Here is a 19,715-nt window from a genome sequence, read left to right on the forward strand (position 1 = left end):
CAAATATTTTCTCAACCCTCTCGTAACTGTACCCGTGGCTCCGATAATTACGGGTATCACAAAACATTTCATGTTCCACATTCGCTGAATTTCGATGCTTAAATTTTTATATTTTAATTTCTTCTCTTTATTATTATTATTATTATTATTATTATTATTAATATAGATCTACAGCCCTGTATTGGGCCTTGGCCGCATTTACAGTTTCTTGATCCTATACACAGTCCTTGGACGGGCGATCGGCCCGTCCCAAGGCTTCTGCCTCGAAACAGAACAACATAAACAGAATAAACGCACACAATACATACATCCATGATTTGAGTGGGATTCGAACCCACGATCTCCAGCATTCGAGCTAGCAAAGACAGTTCGTGCCTTAGACCGCGCGGCCACTGTGATCGGCCCTCACAACACATACTTTAGCAAAATTATCTTTATTAAGCCTGCAAATGAATGCGTAGGCCTGTGTAGTAACATTAAATGGAAGAACATGCATTGAAATATCACGAGGAAGTTCTTAAAAAACAAGCAGAAATGTTATTTCGGAAGTTAATTTATTGGTCATGTTTCACTCTGCTCAGACTCACAAAACACTGACATTTTACGAACAAAAGTAGCAAAATATTTATGCCAGCCACTTGTGTTTGTTTTTATCTATCACATAAAATATACACTTATTAGCGGACCTTGAGGCGTGCTTCTTGCCGAGAAAGTGTATCAAAAGGTCTAGCCTTGACCGTGACAAATTTAATTCCATTTCTTTCCACCTGTGACTCTTCAAACACAAGACTAATTCCAGCGAGTTCTGCACTCCGCAAAGACACTGTAGTAATGACATATTGTCGGGTTATGCTGTTTACGTGGGTTTTTGTGTTTAGTCCATTCATAAAAAGGGACTGACTGATTTTCCAATTGCCCCCCCCCCCTGTCATTACAGTGTCTCTATAGATACATTGTACGTTGATTTTCTACCACATATGTCTACCTTTCGGCCACGATCAGGAACGCATATTCACTGTTGATTGCACTGCTCGCCCGTTTACACTGGGTATATTTTGTTGTCGGTTTGATGCATTTGGGTGCAATGCTACTGTATGCAACCTTGTTAAAATGTTACATCTCAAAATTGTTAAATTGTTAAAATTTGTTAAGCCCTAAAGTCCTTTTATTGTAAAAGTTTTGTTCTCTCCGTAGGAATATGTATTTTAGTTTAGGTTATTTTGGCGTTTCTTAGATGCAAATATGGGTTTTCATACATGACCTGAGTGTATTCATTGTGCTGTAATGCAGGTTGACGTCTTGTTCCCCGCTGTTGAGTTTTGTGTTTTGGATGTGGAATTCTTCGCGGGCCACGATTTGGTCACGTCTTTTATACAGGGTGTTAAAAAGGGTTATATGCTTTAAGGGGGTATGGTACTCGCTTAAATGACCAATAAATTCCCGGTCACCATATGTCCAAAAACCGGTGTCCGCTGAGACGTGGCCGATATCCGTGTGATCTCTACACCAGATGCTCTGTATGGTTCCCATGCATTTCAACACAACTTGCAGCTCTTTGTCGCTCAGAGGTGCGCACTCTATCGGAGAGTCATGGTTTCACTCGAATCTCTTGACAGGCGTTCTGTACTTGCTGCTGTAATACCTCAGTCTTTCATCGGCGCTGAATACACTACAGTTTTTAAGTGTTCCAAGAGCCCAGAATCCAGAGGATTAAGGTCAGGAGATCGTGCAGGTCACTGACTGGGCCTCCGCTTCCTATAGACTGTCTCGTTCAGGTGCTGTCCGAAGTGCGAAGAAATTGAGGTTGTGCCCCATCGTGTGTGAACCACATGTGATGTTGTTGTTGTTGTTGTTGTTGTTGTTGTTGTTGAAGTTGAAGTTGAAGTTGAAGGAGCTCCCGCTCCAAGAGTACTGGTAAATCATTTACCGAAGGGAAGATGATAGTAGGCTGCACCTGTTAGTCTGTTAGGTAAGATAGCTGGTCTTTGCTCACCTAAGAAGCTCACCCAGACATTGACTCACACGTATATCAGCAGGGATTGATTTCTGAACATATGGTGACTGGGACTCTTTCTCTAATTTAAGGGGAGTACTGCCCCCCCCCCCCAAAGCCTTCAAAACCCTTTTCTTTAACATTGCATATACGTACTGAAGATGAAATGCCAGTTTGTAGATTGAATTGAAAAGAGTTAGGTAGGAATCGGCCTTGATATATATCAGGTCAACTGACCGCCTCTCTGGTCTAGTGGTCAGAGTTCCTGGCTACAGATCCAGAGGTCCGGGTTCGATTCCCGGCACTACCAGATTTTCTGAGAAGTAGTGGATCTGGAACGGGGTCCACTCAGCATCGTGAGGGTAATTGAGGAGCTATTTCAAGGAAATATCGGCTCCGGTTTAGAAAACCGAAATTAACTGCCGTGGGGATCCGTTTCGCTGACCACATGACACCCTTTCTCCACTATAGTTGGCACCAACTTCGCAGACAAGTTTGTTTGTTTTGAGTAGAACTACGCCGAAATTGTATTTGATACTATCCTGCTTGGGTTTGAACCGTAAATCTCGCGTTAGCAAGGAGGCTGCTGCTCAATTTTGTGGCCCACGTATTCTGTATTTGAAAACAAACTGCTCATGAAAATATTTGCAACTAAGACAATTTTGGATTTGCGTAACGAGGAACATAACTGATTTATACCTGTCAGAGGATAGTGAAATCAGGCAGGTAGTGTGGGGTGGCCGTACAGTAGGGATGTAAGACACGAGATGAGTATAAAGGATTTCAGGAAAGCTGCAATTCGGCATATCGAGGATGTAAAGTGGTGACGAGCCGGTCACGGTAGCCGAGCGGTCTAAGGCATGCACTGTCTTCGCTCGCTCGGAAGCCGGGATCGTGGGTTCGAATCCCACTCAGGGCATGGATGTTTGTGTGCGTTTTTCTGTGTTTATCTACAGGTAGCGGCCTTGGGACGAGCTGATCACACGCCCAAGGAGTCCTACCGTATGGGTAAGATCTAGAAAAACCGAAGTGAACGGAAGTTCATGGAGGTAGGCCTAGTCCCACTGGGACTGTATTGCCAAGAAACAAACAAAAGTGGTGACGATGTGTTTCATTAGCGAATTATGCTGAGGTTGGCAAGTGGATGACTCAGTATCGTGTCTATCGGCGGGCTTCGATGCCAGATGTTGAACCTTCAAGTTCTGCAATCGCGGAGTTCCTTTCAAATGTTTATATATAGGCCTGTTTCAAATGAACCAGGTTTGCTGCTTTCCCTGTCAGATAACTGAGCGTGCGAATGCGCGGTGTACCTCCAGCTCCGATGACAGATGGTACTATCGCCACCCACGAGATTCCAGTTAAGATGTAATTTGTAGCCCGTCTAACCTTGCACTCATAGTTGCGCGTAATTTAATCGTCGATCGGATGGCGAATTTGCCGTAACTTTCCGTAAAATGGACTCGACTTTACTTTAACTTAGCGATTGTTACAGGGTTGACCTACGGTATACTAACTACTTGAATTTTTACTTGAAGACGGAGACAGAATTCAGTCTCCGAAACGTTGTATTTTGAAATATAAAGAAGACGGCGTTTTTAGATAAAAACAGGACGATGAATAATGTTCAGAAACATAATATTTGTACTAATGTACCATCGTAAGTAATCCTACCACCCATCTTAACTGATCTCTGTTTAATTTTAACAGGTCCTTCGTTCTTCTGGCAGAGGGTCCTGATATAACTCCCTTTGCCTGTTTGAGTCAAGTCGGTTGGTGAGTTAGTGAGTTAGAGGACTGCTGCGGTTCAGTCGTTATGAGCCGTTGCTGTTAAGAGCTGGTAGCTGAGGCCGGGGACAATTCGGAAACCCACAGAGGAAAGGTAACGTCCGCCTTTGGAAGCTGCTACCAAGCAACCCATAGTGAAGGCTGTAACAAAGTGAGAAGTCCTAGTATGTCCTGTAGCGATTTGTGAAGTTTGTAGATCCGTGAGAGCATAGTCCTTACGTGTCGTTATGAGTTGTCAGAGTTCAGTAAATCCGATTAGCAGTCCAAACCCCGTCTATAATCGCTCTGTCACGTGACAATATCGTGTCCCTCTCTCGTCCTTCATGAAATCACCCCAGCATTTTTAGGTTAGAAATTGTAAAGGACTTTATTGTGTAATTTTCTCCATCCTCTCTCCTCAGCACTTCATCAAGCACCCTCACGCTCTCTGCTTTACGTAAAGTTAAGAGATCAAGTTACGCATTCATATACAACAGACTGACTGACTACTAAATTCCTGCTGGCACTCGCCAGTACAGCGATTCTTGGTTCTGGGTCCCGCTGAACTCATGACCATATTTTATTGCCTGATGGCTCTTTGAGCTTCATATATTTGCACGTGAGGTAAAGTAGGCTGTTGTTGTATACGGGTGTTAATGCTCGGCACGTTAGTGGGCGTGTTCCATTGTTCTTATTGCAGAAGTAAAATGTTAGCTAATATCGGCACTAGCTGGAGGTGAGTTGTCAGCTTCACGCCTTGGGCACTTTATCCCCCAGGAAAGAGCACGCGGTGCCCATTGGATAGGTGACTCAGTGGGCCCTAGAACCGGTCTGGACGACATGGAAAAGAGAAAACTCTTGCTCCTACCGGGACTCGAACTCCGACCCCCCAGTCCAGCCCGTAGCCAGTTACCATACTGACTGCAATGTCGATCTATATATCCGCACCCCTATACGCGTTCTTGGCATAGTGCTTAATTAGTTAAGCACAGGGACAACTTTACCTGTTTACAAAGCGAATGTACACAACATAAAATATGCATCTCGTTTATTATGATTTTGGTTTAATTAGCTCAGACCACTGTATAACCACTGATGATTACATGATTAAGGAACAATTAATTGGAAATAATATGGAAGGTAGTGGCCGTGGCCAATGTGAAGAGTTATCCTGACATTTAAATGCTGCAGCGCTTGCCTGATAAAATTTTCAGTTGGAGCACTATTTATTGAAATGTAGGCCAACTATGAGTATGAGGGAGGGGTCATAAAATCCGGCCCTCGCACCGCGACCTTCAGTGCTCTATTGTGCTTTTCCCGCCTTGGCACTACAGCCCAAGTGGGCCTAGGCCTACCTCCATGAACTTCTCCATTCACTTCGGTTTTTCTAGATCTTACACATTTGGTAGGACTCCTTGGGCGGGTGATCAGCCTATTGTGCTTTAGGCCAACTATATTTCTGTATCGATATCTCTCTGTATATATAGTCTGTCATAACATGCACAGTTTGAATTGACTTTTTCTTTTGTATGTTTGCAAGACCGTTTGATGTAAAGTTTATTCGAAGCCTTGTGGGGCTCATATTAAATTCGATGTGTGTCCTTCTATACGCATGAAACAATTCAGAAATCGCAGAATGGATTTTCATGATATTTAATACTATGGAGTTTTAATAACATTTTTCGAGACATTCCAGTTTTGGTTAAAAGCGGACACATATACGTACTCTTTGCTGAAAGCCCCACACACATTTCTGTGCCTATCTCGAGCGTAAGTTGTTGAATATTTATCATAACGAAACTGGCTCGAATAAAAGTGAAATATATTTTGTGTCTAATACAGTTCTATGGTGATGACGTAAATCTGCTGGGTGGTAACAAATACCATAAAGAGAAACACACAAACTTTAATTGACGCAAGTAAAGATGTTGGTCTAGAAGTAAATACAGAGTAAACTAAGCATATGTTGCTGTCTCGTCACCAGAATGCAGGGCAGAATCATTACATAAAGATAGGAAATAGATGTTTTGAAAATGTGGCACAGTTCAGATATTTGGGAACAACGATTACAAATCAAAACCTGATTCAGAAGGCAATTAAGAGGATATCGAATTCGGGTAATGCTTGCTACCATTCAGTCCAGAACCTTTCGTCTTCTTGTCTGCTGTCTAAAAACATAAAAATTAGAACTCATTTCATTCATCTGTAATCTGTCAAGACGACAGGTCCACAATCTCTTCCAAAACAGTTCCTCCACTTGATGCGATCTAGAGCTTTCACCTTCAAATGAAAATATCCTCTTCTGTCCCCAAGGTCATCCAGCATCTTCTTACGTCTTCTTCCTCGTCTTCTGGTCACTTCTATCCGCCCCTCTATCTTTCCTTCAATAACTTCTTTTAGAAGGCAGTTACTGCATAAGATATGGCATTAAGGGAGGAACACAGACCGAGGGTGTTTGAGAACAGGGTGTTGTGGAGAATATTTGGACCGAAGAGAGATTAAGTGACGGGAGGCTGGAGAAAGGTACATAATGAGGAGCTTCATAACTTGTACTCCTCCCAAGGTATAAATCAAATGATCAAGTCACGGAGGATAAGATGGGTAGGACATGCAGCACGAATGGGGGCAAAGAAGATTGCATATAGTGTTTATGCAAAAGCCAGAAGGAAAGAGACCACTAGGAAGACCAAGACATAGGTGGATGGGTAATATTCAAATGGATCTTAGAGAGATAGGATGAGGTGGTATGGACTAAATTGATGTGGCTCAGAATAGGGACCAGTGGAGTGCTCTTACGAACACGGTAATGAACATTTGAGTTCCATAAATTCTTGGAAGTTCTTGAATAGCCACACAACTGGTCGTTTCTCAAGAAGGGCTCAGCTCCATGAAGTTAGTTTTCGGTAATACAGTTTCTGCTTATGTGTTATGGTTTTCGAGACAATTAAGATTGCATTTCCGAAGTTGCAGAGTTAAAGACTCGGTGGTCTTACGAACACGGACTAAGATTACCGAACAACAGACAGTGATTTTCCGAATGCAGGCGAAGATTACCGAAGTTTCTTGCGTTCAGTAATAATATAAGAAACTTCTTTCCATCCAAATTTATAGATATACGTGTTTATAAGTAGTCATATATATTTCATTGCGCCATGAATGATTATGCTGCAAAAATCTCTTATTCTAGATCACAATAGGGCGTTCTGCACACAAATCTATACTGCAGATTTCTCAACAAAATATAATAATTAAGAGGCCGCATAAGATTCTTTTCTGTGGTAGGCATAACTACAGGCACATGTTTTTGTGTAAATCCTATCATTTATTGTTTTTGCTTGGAGTAGTTCGTTTTATCCTATTTATAAGAATATTGAAAGTTGGCATTAACGAAATGAACATCTGGAGGCAGGATGAGAGCTTATGCGCCAGAACAGTATATTTCCTAATTTCCGTTCTGCAACAGCGGAAGTTCCAAAAAGTGAAGAATTTCCCAATTTGTTACACTCCACGTATGGGAATGAGAGTACATCGTCGTCAGTGACGTAGACCGTTACGTCATCTATGTAAAGTTACTAGATTGTATTTTCAACATACTTCCGGTTTTATATCCCGTTGGGAAATTCACACGTACGAGTACGCAGGATTTCTCTTCCGTAAGGTTGCCTACCTTGCGACGAGCTGATCACCCGCCCAAGGAGTCCTACCGAATGTGTAAGATCTAGAAAAACCGAGGTGAACGGAGAAGTTCCTGGAGGTAGGCCTAGGCCCACTGGGGCTGTAGTGTCAAGGAAAGAAAGGTTGCCTACACGATGAATGACGCACTCAGGTTCGTAAAGTAGATGGAATTTATTTACAAAAGCTTATTCAGTTGGTATGTTTCCATCATAACGATAACGCATAATTTATGTTGTTGAAATGGCATTAATAGTGATTGCCTTGAACTGGCGATGCATACTTCACTGCTGTCACGTCTATTAAGGAGTGGGAGCTGTAGGGATTATATAATGTGATTCTAAATTATTGTCGGGGTTTCCGTGGCCTGTAATTTTCAAACTGGAAATAATAAAATAAACTGCTTATGGAATATGAAAGTGGAACAAGAGTTTTATTTGACAACGCTATACTCGCCGCATTGATATCTGGGAGAAAATATGACGTCATACCTCAAAATGATGACTGTTCAAGAGAAAGCAGCGTGCGTACTTTGGTTTTCCGAAACAAAGTTCGTTATCAAAACGCAACATCAGTATGTTACAGCACTTTTGACAGAGTTATTTCATGTATAGGATGAACAGGGTTAATCCAGGTCTGTGTATAGGCGAACACTCGGTTAAGCAATGGCGTCCCAAGATGGCGACTGACCCACTGCAAGGGGAAACTACAGGTCTGGAGACGCGTGCTATAGAGTGTGTGTGAAGTAGGGTGGAACATGTCGCTGTATCGCGCCCTGACGCAACAGATTCTCCTTTTCATTGACTAGGAGTCGGCCTAGAGCCTTCCCTAAGAGAACAAGCATTTATTGAAATAATTACATGCATCGTGCAGCTGACGAAAATTTGAACAAGATACATGATGTTCCTGACGAAGTACTTTCCTTACAGCGACCGACCGACCATGTAGTCCGTTCTGAAGCTGTCTGTCTCACGACAGGACAAGTTTACATATGTAAGATTTGAGGCTTTCACGGCGGTGACTATGAAGAACGCAGTCTTCTGGGATTTGGCACCGTGTATATGTGGTGTTAACCGACGTTTCGGAGGAAAGTATCGCCTCCATCTTCAGGGTAGAAGANATGTTCAGGATAGAAGAGTAAGTCATGCAAGAAACCAGCTTACTTTTCGACCTTGAAGGTGTAGGCGACATGGTTGTCCGAGATGTAGGGCCCTCTCCCAACTGTACGTTACGAATCAGGGGACGATACTCTGCAACATTACATACATCGATGGTCACGGAACATCAGAGATGAACAGAACAGTAAACGACAAATAAGAAAAGAAACAGAGTTACAATTTATAATATGAACACAGCTTCCACATTTTTATACTGACAAGTGGTTGAGTGACTAGAGACGGGGTTTGGATTGGTACTCGGATTTACTGCACACTTATACAACTCGTTACTACGCTTCACAGATGGCTACGGGACACACAAGGTCTTCTACTCTTGCCGTGTCTTCACCAGTCGTTGTATGATGACGGTTCCCAACAATGTTTTCTGCTTCCGTGCTCACGTTCTTGCCGGCTGACGACTGTCTCACAGCTAGCTTATTAATCCAACTGACAACTCTTGACTAACTCTCACTGTCCTTATATCTCGGCACGGACCGCACAGAAAACACCGTTCCTCTGTTGTATTTACATTTATTGTCATACACACTCACTTGTTTGCTGTTGTATAGCTGCTTTCGCAGCCGTTGCCTAGCAGTGGGTCTGCATGCCACAATACATAGACCTATAAGTGAGACATAGATAGGTTAACAAGAATGACAAAAATCCAAGCAGCGTAAACTGTTAAGAAGTTGTCAGGAAGGAACAGGAAATTTAAGAAAAATGCCGTCTTCTTGGATGTGGCTCCGTGTAGATCTTGTGTGAACAGGCGTTTCGGAGGAACGTATCGCCTCCATCTTCATGGTAGAAAAATCCGCCAACAAGGAACCATCGTGAGAAGGTGGCTGCAGACTGAGCTTAGTCTGCAACCACATGGCAATGCACCATCTGGTTCTAGACTAGGAATTTATTAACTAGCTGAGCTTGTAGATTCGAAAGAGTTCTGACGATGATGTACGAGTATAACACTCGAGATGGCTGTTTTTTTCTTTTTTTTTCCTTTTTACTTTTTCCATCATCAGGTATTCTAAAGAACACGACGTTTGCGAAACTGGATCTGTTTCCGTCATCAGGTGAGGGGTGAGAGACACCTACTCTGTTGGGTCCCTTAGAAAGACCTAACCTCTAACCTCCCACGCAGTAGTGTAGTTGGTCCAGGCACTATGCTACAATCCGGAAGGTCACGGATTCGATTCCCGATGGGGTCATTGGATCTTTCAGTTGACCTAATCCTTCCAGCCGCACTATGACCCTGGGGTCCACTCAGCCTGTGACAGAAATGAGTACCAGGAATCTTCGGGGGGGGTGGGGGGACAGCCGGTGCGTAAAGCTGACAACCTCACCGCCATCTGTGAGCCGACTGTCTAGAAACTTTGGAAGCCTCGACATCTCACAACCCTATGGGCCTCCACGGCCTGTTACAGTGTTAGCTTTACCATAACCTAACCTCTAACCTCTAACCTCCAGCGATCGAGATTAGCCTTTTCTATCGGACCCAACAGAGTAGATGTCTCCACCCCTTACCTGGGGCGGAAGCAGACCCAGTTTCCTAAACGTTGTCTTATTTTGTGTTCTTCAGAATACCAGACTGTGGACAGAGTCCAGAAACATAGTAATCCCGAGAACTGCTAGGTTCTCGAGGAGGACTCAGCTGCAAGGTGTCATTCGAATTGAATACACTGCAAAGATCCGGGATAGCGCAGTCGGTATAGCGACTGGCTACGGGCTGGACAATCAAGGGGTCGGAATTCGAGTCCCGGTGAGGCAAGAATGTTCCCTTCTCCATGTCGTTCAGACCATCTCTGGGGCCCACCCAGCCTCCTATCCAGTGTGTAACGGGAGTTCCTTCTCCGGGAGTAAAGAGACAATAGCGTGAAGTTGACCACTCAGCTCCAACTAGTGCCGAGGTCAAGAAAACGTGAGTCTATATATACAATCCCCCGTACGTCTTCATGGCGTAGTGCTTAATTAGTTAAGCACAGGAACAACTTCATATTTACACTGCAAGGAGTTAAAGAACCACTGCGAGGGACACGTTACAACACAAGAGAGGAGATTATTCGTGCTGTAGGGCGGTCACTGCTGGACATCAACAGAAGTGGACGCACTGATGGTGTACGACGCCTTCCACAAATTTGGCAGAAGGTGGTACACATGGGGGGGCGATTATATTGAAGGAATGTAAGTGTGTTTACCTCAGGTAATAAAGTCATTTCAGAACTATAGAGGTGTTGCCACTACTTTTTATCCAACCCTTGTAGAAGAGGCAACTATAATACCTGACAACGTAGCACACCAGTAGCTTATGCCCGTGTGGAGGCGTGTTCGAATACCTCCACCGAAGCCCTGGAAGTAGTAGGAGGCGACGAAAAGTGAACCCAGTTCCTGGGGGTATAACCGGGACCTGGCCTTCAAGGTTGGGGGAGCCTCTAATCTTCGACAGTAAAATAAGGCTATGAGTCCCGCGGGACTCGGACCCGAGTATAACTGCACTGGCGAGGGCCAGCAGCAATTGCAAACGACAGAACCATCCTCTCATCAGAAAGGATGTTACATAAGGAGTATGACGGCAAGGGTTCGGTTGAAGAAAAGTCGCTTGTCGTGAGCCTCAGGGGGCTTGGCGCCAGTCGTAAAGTAACTTTGACTTTGACTCTGACTATGACCAATAGCTTGCAAGCACGAAAAGAAATTTTACCTCCAAGACTGCCTTTGTGTATTAAATGATTAGCAACAAACTCGTCACAGAAGAAGACCACTTCACTACGCTGTAACCTCACTGCTGGTAGGAAAGTAGGCAATGGAAATCGGTAGCAAACCGACTCTTCTGGTCGCGCGCTACTCTGGTTGAGAAAGTCGCTGAAACTGAAGTTTCAACCTCGTCGCTGGGAGAGACCTCAGAAGAATTGATGGGACAGTTGTAAACAAGAAGAATCAGTCGCATGCATTGAGGTTCGCACATTGAAGCGATCGATTAACTGGCAACAAAGACGTGGTTACCTCTAAACTATGAACTTGTATTCGAGAAGTGCCCGGTTCACATCTTGGCCTGGATACCGGCTATCCTCATTTAAGGTTTTCGTGGTTTTCCTCATTTCTTTCAGGCAAATGCCGGGATAGTACCCCGATTAGACCACTTCCACTTTCTTCCACACCCTTTCCGTTTCATCATTCATTAATCNTGTAATTTCGGTACCGAACAACTCGATAAATATCCCCCCCCCCCAAATACTCGACAACCTCGCTGTTCTGTGACCTGCGCACCTGAAGTCGGTAACAAACCGGCCCGTCCGATCGCACTCAACTTTGGATGTGAAGGTCGCTGAAGACAAACTTCCAGTCGCGTCTGTGGGAGAGCTCTTATACAAAGTGGTGGGAGAGTCGCATGTCACGTACCACATTTTCATGCCTTCGGTTTGCGCCAGTTGGAGAATAGTCTTAGCTTTTCTAGTTTCCTAGACTGTTCCCAGTGACTGGGACTAGTTCTTTCTAACGAACCGCAATGAGTATGTGCCCTCATTTGAAGATGGAATCAAATCTAGCTCCCGAAACTTTGTGGTCTTGTTTTTAAAATATCAGATGGTGGAAAGAATCAGGGAACTAGCAGTAGTAATTACGAAAATACACATGCTAGAAATTATAGCCCGAAAAATTGAAGGAAAGAGGCTACTTGGGAGACCTAAACATAATACTTAGTACATTGACTCTTCGGAGCATTGTATCACGATTTAGACTGGACCCAACTGACCCAAGAAAACAGGAAGAATGAAGTACGGTTATCTGAAAGAGATTAAATTAAGTTTAACTTTTGGCATCCAACATTTTCAACGAAATACCTATTCTAACTCTAGACCTATTTAAAATTTGGTTCATACTCAGTACTAAACCAATGTAGACTCAGCGCCCGCAAAATGGAATTATTTCGATTAGTTTTCGCCAAACAAAATAGTCCATTCAATGGCAGGCTTTTGTGACTATGCCAAGCAACTTTTTGGTTCTGTAACAAGCAGGGAATTTCATGGCTAGTTGAATGACTAAAGACTTTCCAAGATCCTTTGTCTTGAAGTAATTTGAAAAAGTATTTGGATTCCCACCTCTCACATTCATGGCCTGTGTTAATTACGAAGAGCAGGTGCTTGTTTGGAAGTTCCCAAAATAATAGTGGCGACGGGATCCTCCGAGGATATGACGCAACACGTAAACTGCGGAGCGAAACGAAAGCAAACAGGCGCGTTTGGCTCACAGCCCGGTAAAATTAGCTCCATTTCCATACGATTGTATTTTAAGCCCTTTGAGGTACGTCCATCTGTCGCATGAACCAGCGCGGCCCCCATTGACAGAATTTTCATGAAATGTTTTAGCATTGTTCTTGGTAATTCAAAATAGAGGATACAGTCTTCTAGTTTGTAACGCCATATAGTTCGGAGAACGTTTGACGTTTCAGAAGAACATATCGCCTCCATCTTCACGGTCGAAAAGTAAGCCAAGAAAGATATATGCAGAAGCAGGCGGAAAACTGAGCTTTCCCATAGGCTTACATACGACTTCCGCATGCATCTACCTTCACTCGGCAAGCAACTGACCATTTTCAGGGTCCAGCCGAGGTACCATTCCCTTGCGTGCTTTGGGTCCCACTTGAGTTCCCCGTCAGGCAGTGTCTCTTTCTGAGTCCCCTTACAGAAGATGGACATTCTCTCAGTAGTTCTCTCTGAGTCCCCTTATAGACATTGCCACCATTCCAGTGGCTCTGAGTCCCCTTAGAGAAGATGTGCACTCTTCCAGTAGTTCTCTCTGAGCCCTTATAGACACGGCTACCTTTCCAGTGGCTTAGAGTCCCCTTAGAGAAGATGGCCACTCTTCCACTAGTTCTCTCTGAGTCCCCTTATAGACACGGCTACCTTTCCAGTGGCTCTGAGTCCCCTTAGAGAAGATGGCCACTCTTCCACTAGTTCTCTCTGAGTCCCCTTATAGACACGGCTACCTTTCCAGTGGATCTGAGTCCCCGTATAGACACGTCCACCTTTCCAGTGGCTGAGAGTCCCGTTAGAGAAGATGTGCACTCTTCCAGTAGTTCTGAGTCCCCTTATAGACACGGCTACCTTTCCAGTGGCTCTGAGTCCCCTTAGAGAAGATGGCCACTCTTCCACTAGTTCTCTCTGAGTCCCCTTATAGACACGGCTACCTTTCCAGTGGATCTGAGTCCCCGTATAGACACGTCCACCTTTCCAGTGGCTGAGAGTCCCGTTAGAGAAGATGTGCACTCTTCCAGTAGTTCTCTCTGAGTCCCCTTATAGACACGGCTATCTTTCCAGTGGCTCAGAGTCCCCTTAGAAAAGACGGTCACTTTTCCAGTAGTTCCCTCTGAGTCCCCCAACAGACATGGCCACCCTTCTAGTGGCTCTGAGTCCCCTCACAGAAGATGATCACTTCCAGCGGCTCTCTCAGTGTTTATTTCAGGCTTGGATTGGCTAATTTCAGGGCTTACTTTCCATGCGCTGTTCGCTCAGCTTGCCGCCTGTTTCTGCTTGTTTCTTGCATGGCTTACTCTTCGACCCTGAAGATGAAGGCAATCTGTTTCTCCTTACTACACGGCGTTACGACCAAGATCATCGCCACCGCCATGACAACTTCAAAACCATCAAATGCAAAAAAAAAAAGCAGACCTTAAGCCTAACGCATTGGGATAATATATATATTTTTTTTCGGTTATTTATTTATTTATTGCATCCCATGCCCTTTTGTCTCTTAATCTGAAGGGCGACTTTGAAGGTAAGATCTAAACGTCTGTGACGATGGTATATTAATGCTATCACTTGTAGGGGTTTGCGTGACTTATAGACGAGTTTTGGATTGACACCTTATGCACTGCACTCGGTACTACAGGCAATACAGCGCTATCGCTGCTCTACACACTTTACAGTTCACTGTTACAGATGCACTAGGATTCTCAGTCTTCACTAGTCGTATCCTGGCAACGATCCTCAACAAAAAGGGTTTGAATATTTGAACTGGATTCATCTCAGGAAATTGTTCAGTGGTGTACTCTTGTGAATGAGGCAGTGAACCTGCAGGATTCAAAGAAACAGACAATTTCTTGACCAGGTGAAGGACTTATAAATTGTACCACGTACCTCTTCTATGCAGTTTCAGTCTTTCTTGGTGTATATAGCAACAGTATCAGCAACTCAGGCTGTATGATGTTGAAGGGTTGGGAATTTGCATGGGGGGACTGAGAAAAACATCGAAATAACTCGGTATATCCTGATTCCGGGTCGAGATTTGAGCACGATACCTCCCAGTTACGAAGCAGGAATTCTATTTCTCGACCACGTCATTCATTTGCAGATCTGTTATATCAGAATATTTTCACGTGATGGAGTGATTATAGACTGGATTTGGATTGGTAATTGGATTTATTGAACATTTACAGAACATAACTGCACATAACTACAAGAACCTCACTGAGTTACACACTCAAAAGATCGCTGTAACTGCTACACACATAAAAGTCTTCTCAGTTTGCTGTGTCGTCATCAGTCGTTGCCTGGTGACGGATCCAAACAGTGTCATCTAATTTCGTGCTCAGGTTCGCAGATTAATAGAAGTTGTATCGGGCATAAAAAGGTAAAGTCCCCGTGCTTAACTAATTTAGCACTACACCATGAAGCCGTATCGGAAATTGCATGTATAAATCCACGTACTCTTGGCCTCGGCACTAGTCAGCTTCACACCTCAGCCGCTTTGTCCTCAGGCGAAAACCCTGATACCCACCGGAAAGGAGAATGGGTGAGTCCTAGAACAGTTCTGAACGACGCGGGAAGAGAAAAATCTCGTCCCCTACCGGGACTCGAACTCCCACCCCTCTGCCGTTCAGCCCTTAGCCAGTCGCTATACCTACTGCCCCATCCCGACTCCAAGCTTTATCAAGTCTGTGTGTTGTATTCTGTTGTTGACTATTTGAAACTTATGTCCAGATATTCGCCTGGAGAGCTTGAATAAGATCACGACACGTAATTCATAGTGGCCGATCTCTTCAGGACGTCGCAAACATATGTTCACGTATATTAGTGTAACATCCATGCTACCATCCGTCTTCGTATAGAACTAACGTTTAGCTGCGATCCATCGAATTGAAAGATGAATATTCCACTGCAGCCCAATGTTATGGTTCTACGTTCTGCAAAAAGTCACCGTAACAGAAGTTTCCGAAAATCTATTACTGTATAGAATTTCAATATCATATGTTAATTGACGCCATCATTACATGCACCTGAAAAGTTGTACTGATCCTTGTACTACTGTCAATCGTGATAGGAAAACAGATAATACAGGATTATTGACATGAGGTTTTTCAAGTTTCTAGAAAATTTCATCGATCGGTTGTACAGACACAGGGACATAATACCATGAGCCAATCTCTATATATTTCTCTCTGTATGAGTACATACACGCATACGTATACATACATACATACAAACTTGGGGTTCGAGTTCCACATACCAAAAAAAATAAAAGTTGCCCATATCAACATGTGCCCGGAAACATTTAATTTTTGAGTTATCGCTGAAAGAGTGCATTTATAATAAGTGCTCAAAATGTGCTCCATGACATTCTATGCACGCTTCGACAAGTCTCATCATGGACCGCCACATCCGTACAAAGATGCTGGGGTAGTTGTGGATAGTCTGACAGGCATCCACACTTCGATGTGCCTCTTCGTGGTCAAAAGGAGCCGCATTTAGGTGTTCCCACAGGTAAAAATTCAGAGGATTCAAACTGGCATGGAGCGTGGAGGCCATGCAGTGGGTCCTCCTGTAGCTGTCCCTCGGTCATGATGCGTCTTAATGAGAACATCTCGCACAGCGCGGCTACAATGTGCCGGAGCACCATCATGTATGTACCGCATTCGTGCTCTGCCGCCAGTGGGACAGCTTCCAGCAGCTCTGGCAGATCGTGTGAGAGGAAATCTCGGTAGTGGTTACCTGTAAGCCGATGTGGCAAAACAAGCGGGCCTACCAGTCACCAACAATCCCTGCCCACACGTTTATGCTGAACTGCTGCTGGTGTCTAGTAAAGATTACACCATGAGGAATCTTCCTTGCCCACTGTTGTTGGTTCTGAATGTTGATGATGCCATCTCTACCGAAATGTTCCTCATCTTTAAAGAACACCGATGAAACAGAAATGTTCAGTATTTCTTACAGCAGAACACCGAGAGAAGTGCTCATGTGCGAAACATTTAACTCCTCCTCTACATGTATCCTTCTGACATCTTCATCCCTATCAACATGGAGAACATTTTGAGCACTTACTGTATATATATTCTTTCAGCTATAACTCACAAATTAAATGTTTCCGGACACATGTTGATATGGTCATTTTTTCTAGTTTTGGTACGTGCAACTCATGCCCAAATTTTGCCTGCACCTTTCAGTTACATCCTGTATGAGGAGTTTTGTAAGTGTGAGATTTATTATTATCGTTGCGTATTTTCGGGTTAACATAGCAAAAAATTGTCGAGAGTTAACACAGCATAAACGTAAGTTACGTACTAGGCCATTAACAAGCGAGCAGTCTTTTTTTTCAGTGTATCATGTCTGTTCTATGAATACTGATATTTTGACATGGATATATGAAGCGTAATATGCTATATAAAAAGGACCATGTACGATTGACTGTTTGTGTGTGTTATTCGTGGAAGATGGTGTTCAACGTCGGCCTCGACGCATCGTTCAGTAACATGGAAAGGCATGTGGCAGGAAATGGATGAAGTAAATAGTGAGAAAATTATGTAAGAAGTATTGAGACTTTCCTCCTAATTCTGATCGGGTGTTACACAAGTTTACATATAAAGTGAGGAAAGAAGTTAACTGTCGGTAAAATTGTAGCTAAATTAACCAAACCGCTTTAATAAGAATTTCAAACACGTATTCGTATCTTAGTCGAGGAATGGATGTTTGTGAGTCTTTTTTCACCTGTATAAGGAAAGGCTGGTTCCTCACCCAAGGAATAGAAACATTTTCATCGTTGACACGTCACCGATGTACGATTAATGACGGAAAATGAAAAAAAAAATTATTCGCCACCCTGTAGATTCCTCGGGTTCTGCGGAGAATTTGCACGAATCTGTAGCACATGCGCAGTAGTTGAAAAATCTCCAAGCGAAGAACATAGACGTGGACTGTCGTTAAACGTGTGTCCCTGAGGATTAAGGGTGTGGACTGGATTGAACTGACTCCTGGTTGATGCAGTGACGAAATGTTATGAACGCGTAATAAACATTTGGGTTCCGTGAAAGGTGAGGAAATTTCTTGGTTATTTGAGCAATTATCAGAGTTTCAAGGACGATTCTGCTCCATACATTTATAAAGCTTATTAGACCTTCCGCGTTCACGAAAACACGCTAATTTACTCTATCCTGAGCCAGTTTAACCTAGTCCGTACCTTCACACACCGTTTTTCTCGGATTATTTAAGACCAGAAGAGGTTTCGGGAACAAGTAGCTTACGGAACAAGTTTATCTATATGTAACGCTGTAGTCTTGTATTTGAGAGGTGCTCGGTTAGAATGTCGGGCGGGACACCGTCTGTGCTGACTGATGTTCGTGGTTTTCCTCAGTTCCATCAGGCAAATCCTGGGATAGTACCACGAATAGTCCATGACCACTTCCCTATCAGTCAACCTACCATCTGACGCTAAGTAGTCTCAATACTAAATCTTATATAAATAACAAAAAAAGAAGGAAGTTAGGGAAGGGGTAGAGAGTAAGGTAAGGAATTCATAACGAAACAGAACGGAAGGAATGGCTCTTATAACACTGTGGTTTGCCTTCTTGAGCAGTCAGTGAGATCAGTTTCCTCGCCTTTAAGAAACTCAAAGGTTCATTATTGCATTATCATGGTTACAGTAGCCTGTCACTGGATCCTGTTTTGAGCCAGTTCAATCAATTCCTCGTTCTAACCCACAATTTCTCTTAGATTTATCATAGTATTATCCACCGATCTACTTCTAGATCTCCCAAGTGATCTCTTGCCTCGTTTTCCTTTCCAAATTTCTTATGCATTTCTCGCTTATTTCAAATGTTGCTACCTGACCCCCTCTCATTCTTATTTAATTGACTGACTAACTCCATGGAACTCGGTCCTTCTCGAGAAGCCGCTAATTGTACAGCTGCTCAAGAATTTCCCAGCATTTTATGGAACCTGAAGGTTCATTACCATGCTCACAAGAGCCCTCCACTGGTTCCTGTCCTGAGCCTGATCAATCCAGTATGTACCATCCCCTCTTATCTTTCAAAGATCCATTTTAATATTATCCACCCACCTACGTATTTGGCTTTCTTGTGGTATGTTTCCTTCTCGATTTCCAACCAAAATTCCATTCATGTTACATGCCCTGGCAATCTCATCCTCCTCTACTTGATTATTCTAATTGTACTTGACGAAGAGTACAAGTTATGAAGCCCCTCATTATGCTGTTTTAGGGTAGTTGCGAATGTATTGAATAAGCAGTCACGGGCAGCCGACAAGGAGTGGGTCTTCAGCTTGGGGGTTGGGCGTGGGGCTTACAACTCCTCCCCGTAAAAAATAAACTTGTTACGAAATGTCACTAAGGACCTCATTAGTTAATTATCCTAAAAAAATATTCGTGTGTAAGCGCTAACAAACTGCGTTTCAACGAATCCTCTTTGTAATGAGGCTGTAGAATATGCCAGTGTTCTGTGAGTGTTCGAATTGGGGGCAAGTCTGTTTGCCTGTTTCTAAGAAGTGTGTACTGTATGAGCGAACCAGAGTGGCTTACATTATTCAACAGAGACAGAAGGAAAAAAGACGTCTCTTGACATGGAACGAAGAGTTGACCCACTGCGTAACCTTACTTCATTCTAAATTAAGACTGTTTCGTATTGTGAGGAAGTGAGGTTTCGCAGCAACCAACAGGACAGGAATTCATATGTTGCGAGCTTGTTTAAACTCATTTTAAAGTGATTTCGATTCACGCTGGTCTTGAAGTTCGTGCTAACTGGTGGCAACCTCTGTATACCGTAATTTTTCATTTGTTTAGTTGTTTGAGGCACTATGCTACAAGCAGGAAGGTCGCGGGTACGATTCCCGATGAGCTCATTGCATTTTTCAATT

The 19,715-nt window shown here is 43.5% G+C and overlaps 2 protein-coding genes across 10 annotated transcripts in view; one reads left to right on the forward strand and one right to left on the reverse strand.

Annotated features, from left to right (window-relative positions):
* The window catches only part of LOC111870342 (ubiquinone biosynthesis monooxygenase COQ6, mitochondrial), a 110,917-nt gene that overhangs the window by 30,015 nt on the left and 61,187 nt on the right, over window positions 1-19,715 (forward strand). The window lies entirely within an intron of this gene.
* The window catches only part of LOC111870339 (transient receptor potential channel pyrexia), a 54,696-nt gene that overhangs the window by 21,068 nt on the left and 13,913 nt on the right, over window positions 1-19,715 (reverse strand). Inside the window, exon 2 of one of the 2 annotated variants that reach the window (XM_023862530.2) lies at window positions 8,593-8,679. The exons of the other annotated variant lie outside the window; for it this stretch is intronic. The gene's annotated coding sequence lies outside the window, so the exon portion shown is untranslated. The remainder of the gene's footprint in view (window positions 1-8,592; window positions 8,680-19,715) is intronic. 2 annotated transcript variants of the gene reach the window in all.

The sequence above is a fragment of the Cryptotermes secundus genome, unplaced genomic scaffold, assembly GCF_002891405.2.
Source record: "Cryptotermes secundus unplaced genomic scaffold, Csec_1.0 scaffold391, whole genome shotgun sequence".
In the NCBI taxonomy this organism is placed as follows: Eukaryota; Metazoa; Arthropoda; class Insecta; order Blattodea; family Kalotermitidae; genus Cryptotermes; species Cryptotermes secundus.